The following is an 18071-nucleotide window of genomic DNA, read 5'->3' on the forward strand; positions in this document are numbered from 1 at the left end:
TCCGATTGTCTGTAATTTGTTTATGATCGAAAGATACCCTCAGTTGCTCATCATAGCCAACCTAAGAAAGTGCAAGTTCAGCGTTTTCCTTGCCAACCTGATCATAGAAATCAATGTTTTTAGTATACAAACCACCCCATTGAGAGGAAAGAAAAGGGGCAGGACGAACTATTGGCAAAGCAAAATAACCAATTTAGCAGCAGCATTTTGAACCCTAGGAGGAACCGTGTGAGCTTGAATTTTGTTCAAGGGTATGATTGTTACTCTTCTTCGAAGATTGCCATTCTGAAGAAGTTGTTTTCCAGTACTTTCCATGTCTACAACAACATTAAATAACTTTCCACCGGCAGTGACCTAGAAATCAAAGATATGCTGGTTAATACACATTCTATAAGTCATGAGATGAAATCATCTGTAATAAATGCATTTTCACCTCTAAGGCAGTCATTGTGGAGCTATCCTTCACTTTGATAAGTCTTGCAACAACACCCTTGACCTTAGACCTATCAAAATTGTTCACAGGATCTCTATAAGAAAAGCCAACATTTCCCAAGTGTCCTGAAAGATTACACATTTCATCCTTCAACTTCTGCACACACTCCAACTCAGATGATCAGTCCTGAATAAAATATTCATTTAGAGAAGGATCATCCAAATTAAGAGTTATAAACTGTCTAGATGTAAAAAGAATGATCAGACAGACAGCATGTTAACCTTTTGCAAAGCTTCCATCTGGCCCTCCTTATATGGAAGAGACTCCAGTGCCAATTTAACATTTTCAACATCTGTTTTCCTAGCCTTCAGCTCACTCTCTACAGCAACAGCTTCTTCACTCTTTGACATTAGTTGAGAACTTTTCTCTTTCAACTCCTTTTCACAGTGACAAATTTTTGTTTTCAACTGTTCCAGTTCTGTTTCAGCACTCCCTACAGCTCTTTTGGCATCACCCAATTGATCTTCGAGGCATTTCCCCTCATTTCCACTACTCTTGCCAGCGATTACACCCTGGAAACATTAATGAATAAAAAATCATAGTGATTCCAAGAGTAACTCGCACACCATGCAAGCCTAACATGTGACTTAGATGAACAAGGTATAGGCAACACATAGATGCACTATTTACCTGGTACTGAGTCTCATACTCATTCAGACTATGAGAAAGTTCCTCCACTCTCTTTTTCAAATCAGCAGCTCCTTCTTCGGCATTTCTTATAGCACAGTCCCTATCTTTGTTTCATGTCTTCAATGTTGAAGCAATCTGAGAACAGAGAGAGGCAAATTCTATGTTACAATAACCATTTCAGACAAAGCATGTAGCAAGTGATTACATAACAGACTTGAAAGAGCTTGGTGTAATACAAAAGAAGCAGTAAGTAATACGATATATCAATTACCTTTCTACCATTTTCATTTTCAGTATCAAGATTGTCCTTCATATTATCCAGTATAGACACTTCCCTCACCACATCTTGAGAAAGCACATCTACTTGGTTAGACTGATTTTTCACTTCTCCACCCATACTAGCCTCCTTTTCAGCAGTCAACTTGGACACTTGTGTTTCCATTTCCTTTATTGTTGCCTGCATATTTCTGGTATCATCGTCAACCTCAGAAATTTTGGCCTTCACTTGTTCCACCTCACAAACTGCACTGTCCCTAATCCTCTCCGCTTGAAAATATTCATAAGCAATGCAAAACCTTTTAAGCCGATCCAAGTCAGCATTGCCATTAGCCCATTGCATATACTGTGTCCTTTCTCTCCTCAACTTGTCCAACGCAGGCAGTATCTCATGGTCCAGAAGCTTATTAATCTCATCAACTTTACTCTGCTTCTTCTCAAGTGTTTTAAGAGCCACTTCCTTTTTGGTCTCATACATTCTCGTCCCAACAGCCTCTTCAAGCATAGACAAAATCTCGGGGTGTTTCATATTCAAAACCTTGGTAATCCGGCCCTGCATAATCAGAAAATGCGGATTATTCACATTGAGCTGCACCGAATGAAAAAGATTCTGGACCTGACTTGACTGCGCAAGTTTCCCGTTGATCAAGTACTTGTTCCTCCCACCAACCACAATCTGATATAGCAACACCAACAAATTCGTATCACACACTCAATAGTCAGATTCATTGATAAATTCCGGTTGCAATCAGAAGCATTACAACCACTCCACTACTACAGCAACTAATAACTAAATCCAACCTATATATAGTGACAAATTAAGTAAGAAACCCTAAATTTCAACTACTTATCGGCTTAACTAAACTCCGGTTGCGATTAATCTAAGTTCTCGTAACATTACCACAAACTTAATTACTTAAATTCAACTTCAAAACAGTAAGAAACCCCCAAAATTCAACATCAAAAACGACATCAAAATCTCACAAACGACACACCTGCCGCGTGACCGTGAATTCCGAATGGGCCTCATATCCGAGAGGACTGCGCGCCCGGTCCGAATTGTCGAAGACTATCGACACGGTGGCCTTAGTAATTCCGGCCTGGCCTTGCTTATACACCAGCTCCTGCAGATTGGCGGCCCTCACTTGTTGTAAATTGGTGATGCCCAGAACGAAGCAAATCGAGTCGAGAATGTTGGACTTACCCGACCCGTTTAGCCCTGTTATGGCGTTGAAAAACGGGTCGAATCCCTGCACCACCGTCCGCGTCGAGTAGGACTTGAATCCTTCCAAGGTCACCTCCTTGATGTACATAGCTGCGGTCGCCGGAGAGATGCGGACGCTAATCGGTGGCCGATTTTGGAGAGATTTAGGGTCGGTGGTTAGATCGGAACCCAGAAATTTGAGCTTCTGGTTTTTGGTTTTGGGAACTTGAAAGTCTGAAATGCAATGGTTCGAATTTCTTTTTTGTTGTTTTCCGCTTTTTTTTGGGTGGGTTCGAATTTTTAACCCTAGACAGAGGCGGGAAACTACTTAGATTTTGGTCCTCTGATTTAAATATTTTAAATATTGGGTTTTATCCGGTAGTCTATGAGTTTTAAACTCCTGAACGACGTCGTTTTAGAATGCAGGATATTGATTGTAAATGGAAAATTTCCCTATATAGTAAAGGACGTGCAAGCTGCTTGCACTATTCATAAGGACTCTGAGTACTTACCTCTTCATCCCTGTTTCCAGTTTAATCTCGAATTTGCCATACTGCAATTCATCCATATCCGCTGCTTATCGAAGGCATCACATCGGGAAGAGGTCGCCGCGTTTACCGTATAACAAACGAGGTGTGGTTTGATTACTGTTCATAAGAAAGACCCGATCGGAAAGCCTGAAATGAGCGCATCCTTATTTGGTATTCAAGCTATTCGCCTCAGAGAAGCCATCCATATCTGCAACTGCAAGCCGCCTCTTCACATCGGGAAGAGGTTTATCAAAGTCGCCGCATGCCACCTGTTGGTCTCATGAGCGCCCACTTCTTTGTTGGTCCTAGATCACAATACTCGCATATATAAACCGAGGGACTGGCCAACAGGGGTTCTTCAGCGCTGTGCAATTCGGGGACCTGGAGGCTTTGGTAGAGAGCGATTTCTCGATTGCGTCACACCATGCTCTTCATATTTATGTTGTTGCTAATGGCCAGATTGGTTCGGTTCTTTAATCTTTGCAACCTTCTGTTTTTCTGGGTCTTTGCCTCTTGATGGGAAATCAGTGTTCATTTTGGTTTATTTTGTCTGATCATTTTGCTTTTTGTGTTTGATTTACAGATTCTTCTCTTCTTTTACAATATAATACCCGATCATTTTGCTTCTGTTTTGGATACCCGTTTCATGGAAGTGTGTGTATATCATTCTTCTTCTTTTGTTATTTTATGTTGCTATCTCTCTGATCGATTCTTAATCCAGTACTTCAAGATCACCTCTTTTTTGTTTTTCATTGCAGGTGTGGCACCTTTCCAAATTCAGTACTTCAAAAGGTATCAAATCAAACCACCCATTTTTGCATCTCTTCTACGGGTTTAATTACTTCATTTCATTTCGTTTTCTGAGTGGTTCTGTAAGAACTATTCAGTGATTTCTTTGATGTTAAAATTTTTGGGTTTTGATTGGATGGGTCGCTAAATTGCTTGAAAAGGGAATACATTTTAAACTATATATGATTTCTTTCATTCAATAAGAGGCTTGGTGGAAATATAATCAGAGTTCAAGTGGTGATATTATCAATTCAGATTGATTAATTCAAGACAATGATACTCCAAGCTTTCTAAAGGCAAGGCTGTTAATTATTCAATGAAATTGATCAACAGTTCTATATATAAAAAATAAAAAAATAAATTGGTCTTATGTTTTAAACCCCAATTTGCAGTCTATAAGATTTAAGAATCAAAATGTCAATTTGATTATATTTCCATCAATGAATCTCGACAATCCATCAATGTGAATAATATCCTTTGACTTTCGGTTCCTGTATTGGACTGTTCATGGAAGATGGAAATTGATTATAAAACCAGAAAAATAGGATTTATATTTGAAGATATCATGTAATATATCTAAGGTAATCTATAGGGAATCTTACATTTTTATCTCATTGATTCGGTTATTGATTAGCGTTTGTTATTTTATTTCAGGTACCCAGCTTAGGGACCCCTGAAGAAGTTTGGCAAAGCAGCATGTTAATGGATATTTTCGTTGTTAAGGTGATGCAATTTTTTTGAATTGGTCCGAAGTCTTAATTTTAAAAGAGTATTGAAATGTGAGTGCCACTTTAGCTCTCATTGGCTTATAATGTCATTCAGAATTGGTTTTGAATGTCAGTTTCTGATGTATGTAGTTATCCAAGTTATGTATAATCATCTCTGTATGCAAGTAACTGTTTGGAGCAATAAGGTAGCTTCCCTGTTGTGAAAAAGTGCGCCGGACTGTGAGTTAATTTCCCTAAGTTTCTTTGTTTTCATTAATGTGTGGTTTTCTTGCTTGGTTAATATTACTTGAATTTTGGGCTGTTTTTCAGGTTAGATAAACAGACAGCCTTTAACTGTTTATAAGTAAACTGCATGTTTTTCTTTTAACTGTACATTTATATCTTTTATACGTGAACTGCATGTTTTTCTGGGATCTTTGCTCTATCTGTGGTTTTCAGGAGATCAGAAAAATTTACATCTACAGTGAATGAGAATCATTTATCTTTCTATTAAAATATAAAATGATTCATTTCAAAGACGAAATAAATCTACGATTTTGCTGCTTATGATCTATGCAAGTTTATGTTTATAAAGAACGAGAAAGCTAGACAATGGCCTTCAAAATACATTTAGCAGCTCTATCCCCAGAATTGTCCCTTTTTGATAGATTTATCTTCATGCGTTTGCTTATTTGTGTACATGATCACCTGTATATTATGTGCTTATTTGAGTTCATGATCACCTTTATATTCTGTGAGAACAGTTTACGTTATCCAATGGATGTGATTAATAATATTCAATTTTAGTTTGAACTGAGAGGAAGAAAAAAACTTCAATGAGTTTGTATACAACATATGATAATTTGTAAAAGAAGTTGTTTTTCGGAGCAAAGAGGCATAGCTCTTTTGCCTTCTATGCGAAACAGCTCAATTGCATTGCTAAGAAGGATGGAAACTATATAAAATGAAGAACACGGGCTGTTTTCTGTCTTAAAACATAAAGCTTTAAGAGTTTAAGCTTCAAACTTTTATGAGGTGAGCTATCTTGGATTGTGATTGAATGGACACAATGGGTATGAAGTCCTTTTTTAACATTTGAATTTCAGTATGTTTTTATTATAATCACCAGCAGTTGGATTTTCTTCGTGTCTTATGAATATTTTGTGTTTTGCTTTTTTCTTTTTGTAGGTTCAAGTTAATGTTGCTGGGAGAATTTCTATAGCCAAGGTCTGTACTCTATTTATTTTACTTTTCACATACGAAGTAAATGCAGACCTTTTAATGTTGCTGGGAGACTATTCACACATCATCTATGTGATGTACATGGAATAGTCTTTTACAGTACTGTGAAGAAGGTTCTTCCTGGCTTAAATGAGATACTACCGGTGTGCAATTATACTTATGTTAATACTTATCTCAGTTGAGCAATGATACCCCATCCATACTTAAATATGCTGTGTCATTAATAAGAGGTGTTTTGTCTTGATAATCTATCTTCCCTTTTGAGGATTGCAGTATAGATTGTAATAATGGGAGTTTGTTTTCTCAACATTTGCGGAGCTTAAAGCAGGTCTTATTCAATGTGCAAAGCTGTTGTGATGGAGATGGTGCGACAGAGAGCTGCCAACATAAACAAGTCTGGGTAATAACATTGGAAGGACTTGGAGGAAAAAGCAGCAGCCTTTTCTTATAACCCATTGCCCAAGATTGCTGCAACTAAAGTAGTAATTTCCTCCAGGTGCCATTTCTGCAACTGAAGTACTAAAGTAGCTTCTCTTACCTGTAGGTAATGCTTTGATTGTGGATGGGACTCAATAAACCACAGATATGTTCATGGGAACCGCGGCAGAGAAACTGTTTCCGAATAACCAAACATACAAGTCGAGACATCTTCATACACAGATTTTTGAGGTAGAGGGACAGACCAGGCTTCTCAAGTAGACACAAGAACCTATGATTGTCTTCTATATTTTGAATAGTTAGCGAGTCCTAAAAACAAACATAGCAGCTGTGCTAGGACAATGCACATATAGCCAAAGCAAATGCAGATGAACACAACAACAGATCTTGATAGTTTACCACTGGGCGATACATTACGTTCTTATTTCGAAATAAGAAACCCGTGGCTGGGCGCGGGCAACTATCCTTGTTTAAAAGTATGCTTTCTACAAAAAGTTTTTGTGAATACCGTGTTCATAAATAAACTTGTACCTTTTAGGAGCTGCTCCAAGTTACATAACTCGAAAATCTCAATTCAGCTTTTTTTTTTCTAATGATTTTTTGGGTATTCCAAGTTTGAAAAATCATTAAAAGAATTCGGGTGTGTTATAAACTAGAAACTTCCTTAGTGAGAGATAGGAAATAGAAGATATGGATGAGAGGAAATGTAGCAATGTGTGTTATTTATTCTCATTGGACTCATTTATATAAAAGTAGTATTTAGATCTAAGAACATAACAAATGAGAAATTGAGTGGACAACCACTTTATTTATAATATTTACAACACTCCCCCTTTGATATCCACTTTTTAGTAATATGGTGTTGGACCCGTTTAATGTTGCCTCATTAAAAACTTTGTCAGGTAACAAAAACCCAGTGGGAAAAAATAACCATGTTCAAAAAAGAAAAAAAAAATGCAACGTGCATACTAGGTAGCACAATCTTAAATGTTCTCCCTGATGAGTTACCCGAGATATGAATCTCTGTTGAATTAATTTCGATGATACCCGAGATGTGGATTTCACTGTTGGAATGATCTCGATGATACTCACCCAAGATATGAATTTCTCTGTTGGATTAATTTCGGTGATACCCGAGATGTGGATTTCACTGTTGGAACGATCTCGGTGATACTCACCCAAGCTATGAATTACTCTGTTGGATTTATATTTGTGGTGTTCACCTGAAATGTGGATTTCACTGTTAGAATGATCTCGGAGATACGCACCCGAGATGTGGATTTTACTGTTGGAACGATCTCGGTGATACTCACCCAAGATATGAGATTACATTGCTGGAACGATCCTGATGATACTCACTCAAGATTTGAATTTCACTGTTGGAATTTGTGGCTGGCAGTGGCAGTTGCATTAAATGCATGTTCGTCAGGTGGCGTTGTATTCCTAGGGATAACTGCCATGCAATAAATGCCACCAACCTGCGTCGCTTCACACACTCCTCTTCGAGAAGCTATCGCAGGGTGGGTCATGTAACGCCCCGATTTGCACCTCATCAAATCGAGCACATTACAGTTTCACGCATTCATAGAACCTAAGCTAGGATCCATCACTCAAGTTCTAAGAACCCACAAGGCAAAAGAAAAATTTTAAAAAAAAAAATATTTGCAGAAGCATTTATTTTAAAATAAGGTGAAACTATATAAACGTTTAGATATCTTTCAAATCAAACAAGCCCTCTTTGAACAAAAATCAATGTCAGCCTGGTTCATGATCAACAATCAAATAAACACATACTCGATCAAAGGGTTAAACAAGGACATGATAAATAAGTATGGACTTAATGCTGACAGTAACATGAAGTATAGAATTTGTAAGCCATACCCAATGCCGTCTAGCTATCCCGTCTCCGTACACAATACCTGCATTCATAAATTGTTGTAGGGGTGAGCTTTCGTCCTCGCTGCTCAATAAACTTTACCCCAACTAGGTGTGAAAACATTTAAAACATTTGTCATGGCTAGTAGTGAAAATAATGCATAACAATTTAAAATAATCATTTCTTGTAAAAATGCAAGTAGGGCCCAAAGTAGATATACAAACCTGATGATCGATCTATCTCACGCCAACTACAACCTTACCACGATTATTATCGTACACATCGACAAGGTGTAGTGAGAGTGTCCATTTACGCCATACCGCCTAGGAGCGACGCCACACCTCAAAGGATGTTTAGACGTCCTCCAGTCCGTACAGCCCCTCCGGAGTTTTAGGGGATCGAAACCCAAGGAAGTCGCTATGCCCCGCTCACTCTCAGGTCATCAAACAATAATTCATAAGGAATCGAAAAATATATCTTTCATGCATAAATCACTTTACTTTAATATCATATGCATAAAACACTAACTGAGGCAAGTCCAGAATCCCCTACCTGGAATATCACCGACTTGATATCCATTTGTTTTCTTAGGCCAACACCACCACCTTCTAGTTCCGGGTAACTAGAGTCCCTAGTCCGACAATACTCGCACCATTAATTTACCTCAAACCAATGGCAGTAATATAATCAAAGCCATCTCACTTTATCAAGATATTGAAAGAAGAAACTAAGTCTTCAAAGCCATACATGTCCCTTAATTTGCTATGGACACCCGTCACTCTATTTCTTTACCACCACAATTCCAATTCAGAAACTATCTCCCATATTCAATGAAACCTTAGAGGATGGTTTTTTATATTTGTAAAGCATATATATTTACCTGCCAATCATGAACAACAAGCTTTGTGTAATTCACTCAACTTGTCATGGCTCACAACATACCATTACTTGCTTCCAGTAATGAAATTTACCAAGCATCACTACTACTTGGTCCAATTCCAAATTGCCACCACAGTACCAAATGAGTATATTTAGTTAAATACTAGAAGCCAAATATCTATATTCCACAAATCCTTGCACAACGACCCTTAACCAAGCAAGTTAGTTCAATACCACAACCAACACTAGCTACAACAATTACTCATTAGTCTTCTTTAAAGAATCCCAACATGTTTCAACTTGTCAATTAGATCACCATTATACCAAAGATGATCATAATATTTTTATAAGAACCAACACAAGACATCCTCTTGTACTACTTCTACTCCTTGGTCTGTAACAAGACCCATATAGAAATATACCGAAACAACTTTACTTTAGCTATACACGCTAATTCACATATCCAATTCGGCTGGACTCTAAAGTTTAGAGTCTAAACCACCACATTTTACTTCATGTTCTATATCACATGCCATCATATGACAAATTTCAATCATTGACAATCAAGTATAATCACAACTGGCCATTAGAGGACAAAGTTATAAACTTCCATCAATTAAACAAATCCATATCAATTGAAGGTGTAAGACTATACCTCTATGAGACTTTGTTAGTCTGTTGGCACCTTCCACTCCCAACATAATTGTAATCTCTCAACTTTTTATTACACCAAGCCACGCACTTGTTCCTGATGCACACACAAAGCACAGGTGACCCAACTTAGCGGTTTTGCTCATTCGGTTCACGTTTCTGACTTTATAACAACAGCAAAAGGCAATTCAAGCTCAAAGATCATAAATAATCCGATAAGACAAACCCTTCACCACAAGCAATGGCAGGACTTACTAGGTAAGTAGTCCAAACAGATCCTTGAGATCAATCATCCAATGAATGAAACCAGAAGCACAAGTTACGCCACCCGAAACAATGAACTCCGACGAGGCCCCAAAACACCCAAAACTCAGTTCGATTAAAACTCAATCAAATCCAAAACCAACTTATAACAACGTATCAAGAATGAAGAGGAGAAGAATTTCCTCACCTCAAGCGTTGCTATTACCGGCCCAAGTCCCCGCGAAATGTCAAATTCCGTCAAGAACGCATTACTGTCACTCGTCGAATCTCCTTCTTCAGTCGTCAATTGAACAAGCTACCACCACTGACGTGTCGATAATGACAGGAGTGGTCGACTATCACTGGTGAGTCGTCGGTCGGTGGCGGACGACAGAGATAGGGCTGGAGAAGCTCAAGGTCGGTGTTTGGTTTCTCTGGGTTCGGGAAGAGTCGAGATGGAGAGAGAGATAAGAAGAGAAAAAGAAGTCTGACCAATATGCTAACCAAATTCCCTTTAAAGAAAAACGAATGACCACAGTAGTTCCACTTCAAATTCTGATGGTCAAGATTAAATCCCATGTCCGATAAACATCACAAGGATTACTACAGACTCGTCACGAAGTGTCCTTCGTTAACAAATCTCTAAACTTACGTATCTTTTTCTTTGAAATATATGAAAAGATTTCAGAGTGTTTTCGACCCTTAACGAAATTGCAATTTATATCTCAAACTACTCAATTTTAACTTTATAAATATTTTCAGGGTCTCACATCTTAAGGAATGATCGGACGGCTAGAGGTACCTCGTTTTCAATTGAATAGTTTTTAAATGCGCTATTTCGGGGATCGAGGCGGCTTTCCACACTCACCTAAATAAGTCCTTTCCGTTAAACAGCTGTTTGGAAAAATTGGGACTGATTATGATTTTCCATAGAGTCTCGTACGGCCAAGAAGGCAGGGATTTCCAGGAATTAGTGGCGGAATTATATCGCTCAAGCGAGGGGTGGTCTGGGATGTGTAGGAAGCATGGTGGATGTGCAAAGTAATATAGCTCACCGAATGCAGATATAATAGTACCGTGTGGTTTTAATGGTTTGGATGGAGAGAAGTCCTGGAGGCCTGAGGTTGCGTCTGGGTCTGTGTCAAAAACAAAGGAATTGGTGGTTGTGATGGGTTCGCCATAATAAGGGTTCTCGTTTGCCATCAAATATAACTTAGAGCTAACTCTCACACCCTCAAACAAACAGTGGAGGGGATTCAGCTCCTGCATCACCTGAAGCTTCACCAGATTCTCCATGCTCAAGGTTTACTTTATATAGTGCACCATGGTACTGACCACAATAGAAACGCACCAAAACAAACATGGATTTATACGTCTGCAGGTTTGCATTCATCTCCATGGCCAATCTGAACGTACAAGCCAAGTTCACCTAAAGGGACAAAGCAAATCGATTTAATTTCAAGACAATCCACTCTAACGTCACCATCTACAATTAACTGTAACAAAATCGAGAGGAATACAAACTGAAATTAAAGAGAAAAAAACACAGACGATATATAGATTTCAATCAATGGTACAAAATTGATAATCACTTAATCAAACACGCCTAACTATCAAACCAACAGAAACACAAAAGCTACTCCATTCTGATTTTCTCTCGTTGTTTTATCAGGCACGGTCTATGTATATATATGACGCATCTCATACTTGTTGTTTCCAATCACAGATATTTCACAGATCGGTAAAGACCTTACGTACATAGATGAAATAAATAATAAAAGCAAATCCAACAACTGACCTCGAAATCACGCGCTTTTGATCAGTCGGGAAAGAGAGGCTATCAGGCACGTATGTGATCGTGTTCTCTGAGAGAGAAAGAGAGGTGAGGGAGTGAGGCAAAGGAGAGAGAGGCCAGAGAGATTACGTATGTGATCGTGTTTTCCGGACTTTGTGACCTAATGAAAGGGGATTGTCTCCCCTTCGATCTATAGTTTAAACAATAGTCCTTTTGTTTAATAATATACGGTAGTTATCGAGTACTACAAAACAATACGAGTTGTTGGTAATTTCCCGGGCCTGTTGGTAATACAATCAAAATCTATTTTGACTGTGACTCAAATTGTTAAACTTATAATTAAAATACGAGTCATTACATAATCAATCATACTGACTTACTTCTCTACTGTTGAAATTCCATTAAATATTGCTGTGGAGTTTGAATCAGAACCGTGGGAATCGTCAGAGAGCGAGTGTGAATAGATTGTGGTGGTGGACTGGTGGTGCTGTAGATAGAATCATATTATATTTGGCTCATTTGGTATTATTATCATTGCAGATGAGACTCTTTGTTAGCTAACTCTTATCGATTTCAACCTCACTAATTAAACTGATGGGATATCACAACTTTTTTCTGCACAGACGAATAAGTTCGCATATCCGAATTCTTGAAGTTCTAAGTATGCTTATGAGAGTTGCTAGCTAAATTGTTGTGTGGTGTCTGAACTTCTGATGTAAGTTGCTTACCAATGCCAGGTCATCTAAGGTTCCTGATTTTGTTCTAAATTAAACTTGTATAGAAGTGAAGTTCCTATGTACGTTGGATGGTAAAGTACTTTACGAGAGTATTGATGTGTATCCTTGACAAGTTTATATCTCCTCTTTTAGCATAGGAATCCTTTAGCATAACGAGTTCCAAATAGTTGTCGATCTAAAATACGTTGTTGGGTGTTGAATGTTGCAGATTGATCCTTTAGTCTTGACAATTTTTGTTCAAGAGTACATGTTAAGAACACTCAATCTCAAGATTTGTCAACTAATTAAATAGCTTTCATAGTTTCATTCAACCTCTCCCATTAGGCCAGGTTCAATGAGAGTGCAATATTTGTAGTAGTGAAGTTGAATTGGATCTCTGTTGTAACAACTTCCCTCCTTTATTCTTCATTCACAGTTGCATTCATTGACAGCCAATCAACACAGCATGATTGAAAATTGAAACAGGCCTTTGAATATATGGAATGCAAGTAGAAAAAATACAAAAAATTGTCTTTTCTACCAAGAAATTAAGGCGAACAAATTGGCTAATAATGATAACCCAAATACCTATAAAATCCAAGTAGACGCTCTCAAAACTAAGGTAATGTGCCCTCAAATCTAGCTAAGAATTGCCACTTTTGTCGGAATGGAAAGGAACACCTGTTCTCTGCCTGCTGCAACATACAACTTCAGATCTGCTTTATTTTCTTTGTCCTCCAATGTCATCCTCGTACTACCAACTTCACTTTTAACTGGTGCAGTTGGACAACAGTCTTCTTCTGGTTCAACATCCTCACAATCTCTGAATTCCAATATAATGTAACAGTCAGCAGAGAATCATTAGAAAAATAGAATGCCGATATATCAATAGGAATTGCATTGGAAAATAAGTAAAACAAGCACTTGTGTTAGGAAACTTACGGTGTAAAACTGAAGTTAACTTCCAGAAAGAAGCTGCCCATCAAGTCGACTTGATAAACAGATGACCGTAGGGTTCTGATTTCTGTTCCTCCTCTTTCACGTATGATCCGAAATGTAGTGATACAAAGATATTGATGCTCAAGAGAATATTCATTCTGGCCAGTCTGCAAAAGACAAAAGTCCAGCCCCCCTAAATGAACCAAATTCTGAGTTATATACTCCAACATCGGGGATGGTGGATGCGCGGTATTCCATATATGCAAAGGCAAGGATGCGCCTAGGTAACAAGTATCATCTGAATCCCGCCAAAACGAGAATGCTGAAATTTCGTCCCGAATCAAAGACATGGAATATATGGTACCGTCTACAACCACAGCCCTCCCCACGAAAGGATAATGTTCGGGGTCAGTGACTTTCACTTCATGCCATTTTTTTGTACTAATATGAAAAGCCATCACGCGGCGATCTCTGCTGTTAGACATCGAAAACAAAATGTAGCCGTAACAGACGACATAACCAGATACGGTCATTCTTGGATTTGGTAGAGTATTGTATGGACAAGAAGGCAAGGACTCCCATAAGTCAGTGGCTGAATCATATCGCTCAAAGGATGGGGAGCGTGATTGGTTAGCAAAGTAGTATAGCATCCCATATGCAGATATAACAACACCAAACGGTTTAGAGTTTTTGGGCTGAGAGAAGCGCTGGAGGCCTGAAACTGAGGTTGTGTTTGTGTCGAAAACGAAGGAATTGTTGGTTGTAATGCGCTTGCGAGGATAACCGTGTCCATTTTCCAGTATATGTAACTTGGAGCAGCTACCAAATCTCACACCATTAAACAAACAGTTCTTCGGCAGATCCAAACACTTGTCGAAAAACTTGACTACTGGTACGAGTACTGGTGGGGGTGACTCAACTGCGGCACCAACCGAAGCTTCACTGGATTCTCCATGCTCAAGTTTCACTTCATATAATGCACCATGGTATGGACCAGAACTGAATCTCACCAGAACAAACATGGATATATCTTTCTGCTGGTTTGTAGTCATCTCCATTGCCAAGCTGAGCGTACATGCCAAGTTCAAAGTTTAGATAAAGAAACCAAAAGTAGATAAAGCAAATCCATCAATTTCAACTCTCTAATATCGGTATCTAAAATTACCAGTACCAAAATCCAGAGTAGTAAATTTGGTTTTAAGGTCAAACGAACAGCTAACCCTAGCCTAAAAATAAATTGTGTCCATTAAATTCTGTTAGAAATTTTTATGTCACAACAAAGATCGTGTGACAAAAACATGGAGTGCAGGAAGATCAAACGAACAGCTAGGGTTTGCCTTGCTGATAGATGATTTTTTTAGTAGAATTCAAACAATGATACAAAATTGAAATCATCGGATCGAATAAAAAAGTGATTACTTTGTGTTTTGAGTAAACATGTGATTACACACCTATTAAGGTGTTATGGAGATGGAATAGCAGATCATTAAGAGAAACGAAGTAGATGAAATTATAAACGAATCCAAACAAAAGTTACCGACCGGAAAAGGTAAACTGACCTGAGAATTTGATCGGTTGTTTGGATGAACGGAATGTTATTGCTTCAATTGGAGCAGAAGATCGAGTCATCGAGGGGACAATGGACAGTTTATATAGAGACTATTCAACTGATCACAACCTTTTCTGTACAGACGAAATAAGGTTTGTATCTCCGAATTATAGATTACTCTAATAACGAAATGCCCTGTCAAAGCAAACTAAGCTACACAGCGGTTGCCCCAAGTCATACTCATAATATAGAGTTGCTAGTTATGTGTAGTGTTCTGATGTAAGTTGCTTACCAATGCAGGTCATCTAAGGCTCCTGATTAATTTGTTCAAAAACGTTTATGGGAGTGAAGTTCCTGTGGTGGATGATAAAAAACTTCAACAGCGTATTGCACTATTGGTGTGTATCTGGCTTTCCTTGACAAGTTTATATCATCTATTTATCCAACAGAAGCAATCTATGGACCAGCGAGACTAGTTATTTTTCAATTCACTGCAACAGAAGTAAATTTTTAAGGCTACCCTCAAGTTTTGGCAGCTAAACTCAGCTTTCATTCACCATATCGAGTACAATATGGCTTCACTATAAAGTTGGATTGGAACTCTATTATAGCACCTCCCATCCTTCTATTCATTCCGAATTGCAGTTACGTACTGACAGCTGAGGAATGACATGTTTTCTGGCAATCAACACTGGCACACAACACGATTGAAAATTGAAACAGGTGTTTAATATATGGCATGCAAGCAGAAAAACTATAAAAGTTTGAGAATTACAAGCCAACGCAAAGGCGAATACATTGACCAATTATTTCCCACATAATATATATAAATCCAATCAACGAAGTAGCTCCCAGAACTGATGTAATGTGCCCTCAAAGCTAGCCAAGAATTGCCACTTTGGTGGGAATGGAAAAGAAGTCCTGTTCTCTGCCTGCTGCAACATACAACTTCCGATTTGCTATATTTTCTTTGTCCTCCAATGTCATCCTGGTACTTTCAACTTTACTTTTAACTGGAGCAGTTGGACAGCAGTCTTCTTCTGGTTCAACGTCCTCACAATCTCTGAAGTTTAAGATAAAATTAACACTCGGCAGAGACTCAAATAATTCATCAGATAATAACAGAGGAACATAAGTTAAGCAAGAACATATGTGAGGTAACTTACGATGTAAAGCTGAAGTTAACTTCCAAAAAGAAACTTTTCATCAAGTCAACTTGGAAAACAGATGACCGGAGGGTTCTGATTTCTGCTCCTCCTCCTTCACGTAGGATCCGAAATGTAGTGATACAAAGATATTGATGATCAAGAGAATATTCATTCCGGCCTGTTCCTATAAGACAAAAGTCCATCCCCCCTAAATGAACCAAATTCTGAGTTACTTCCTCCATCATCGGGGATGGTGGTTTTGCGGTTTTCCTTACACGCAAAGACAAGGGTGCGCCAAGGAAACAGATATCATCTGACTCCTGCCAAAAAGAGAATGCTAGAACTTCTTGCGGAGTAAAAGACAGGGAATATATAATACCGTCTACAACCATGGCTCTCCCCAACATAAAAGGATGATATTTGGACTCGGTGAGTTTCACTTCAAGCCATTTTTGTGTACCAATATGAAAAGCCATCACTGCAAAATCTCTGGGGTTATACATTGAAATCAATATATAGCCGTAACATACTGCATAACCAGTTACCGTCATTCTTGTCTTATATGGACAAGAAGGCAGGGACTCCCATAAATCAGTGGCTGGATTATATCGCTCAAAGGACGGTTCTGAGATGCACGGAGAACTTGATGGAAGTGCAAAATAATATAGCATCCTATATGCAGATATAACAACACCATAGGGTTTAGCGTTTTTGGGTGGAGAGAAGCGCTGGAGGTCTGAGACTGAGGTTGTATCTGTGTCGAAAACAAAGGAATTGGGGGTAGTGACCGGCTTGCAAGGATAAGCCTGTCCATTTGCCATTATATGTAACTTGGAGCAGCTACCAAATCTCACACCATTAAACAAACAATTCTTCGGCAGATCCAAAGGCTTATCAAAAAACTTCATTACTGGAACAAGAACTTGCGGAGATGCTTCAACTCCTGCACCATCCGAAGTTTCACCAGATTCTCCATGCTCAAGATTTACTTTATACAGTGCACCATGCTGTGGACCACAAAAGAAATTCACCAGAACAAACATGGATACATCTTTCTGCTGGTTTCCACCCATCTCCATATGGCAACACTGAGCCGAGTTCACCGTTTGAATAGAGAAACCTAATTTAAACAATGCAAGTCCATCAATTGCAAGACAATCTACTCTAATATCGCCATCTCTATAATAAACAGTAACAAAATCGAGAGTGAAGATTATCGTTCAGAAATAAAAACTGAAAAGAAAAAAATTTCATTCGACATTAAATTTTGTTAATTCAGGAAGATCGTGAGACTAAAATCATGGTGTACAAAAAGATCAAACAAACAGCCATGTCAGGCAAAACCAATTGGCAAAACCTATGATAGATTTTGCCTTGTACTAAAAGAATTCAATTGATAATCAAACATCCTATGAGTATTATGTTATAATAACTATGATTTGTGCGTAAGAGCATATATGTGAGGCAAAACCAATTGACAAAACCTATTACGTGATTATGGAGATGTTATGCATTCGATAAAATCACAGATCGTTAAAAGAAACGATGTAAATGAAACAATAGTAATCCACCGGCAAAGAAACACTGACCTGAGAATCACGTGGTTTTGATCGATCGGCAACCGAGAGGCTCCTTAATCAGCACACTATGCAGATGAGAAGATGATCGAGCAGAAGATTGAAGGACAATGGAGGGTTTATATAGAGACTCTTCTTCCTTTGATAATAAATACGGCATTAAATAGGAAAATCTGGCAGATTTTTTCGAGATCAGAATAGGAAATTAGAATATAATCTTCCTATTTCTCAATTAAACTTCTGTGAGCCAAACCCGACCTCTCTCCGGACGACCCTATTTCTCGACCCGAGTTGAAACACTACTCGCTCAATTCTTCGCCGTCCGGCCATTCCAGACCCCCTGCATGTGAAGGAGGTTCGAAGCTTTTACGCAGTTGCGGTGCACTCAG

The 18071-nt window shown here is 38.5% G+C and overlaps 1 protein-coding gene and 1 pseudogene across 2 annotated transcripts in view; one reads left to right on the plus strand and one right to left on the minus strand.

Moving 5' to 3' along the window:
• Positions 1-2712, minus strand: part of LOC101311528 — a 13090-nt pseudogene extending 10378 nt beyond the window's left edge. Inside the window, exons 1-7 of the transcript XR_185368.1 lie at positions 2395-2712; positions 1395-2075; positions 1124-1258; positions 715-1005; positions 434-619; positions 190-354; positions 29-97 (exon numbers count right to left, since the gene is read on the minus strand). The product of XR_185368.1 is annotated as an uncharacterized LOC101311528 (transcript). The remainder of the gene's footprint in view (positions 1-28; positions 98-189; positions 355-433; positions 620-714; positions 1006-1123; positions 1259-1394; positions 2076-2394) is intronic.
• Positions 1-18071, plus strand: part of LOC101310948 (putative disease resistance protein At3g14460-like) — a 192395-nt gene that overhangs the window by 47395 nt on the left and 126929 nt on the right. The window lies entirely within an intron of this gene.

Source organism: Fragaria vesca, linkage group LG7 (assembly GCF_000184155.1).
Source record: "Fragaria vesca subsp. vesca linkage group LG7, FraVesHawaii_1.0, whole genome shotgun sequence".
Lineage (NCBI taxonomy): Eukaryota > Viridiplantae > Streptophyta > Magnoliopsida > Rosales > Rosaceae > Fragaria > Fragaria vesca.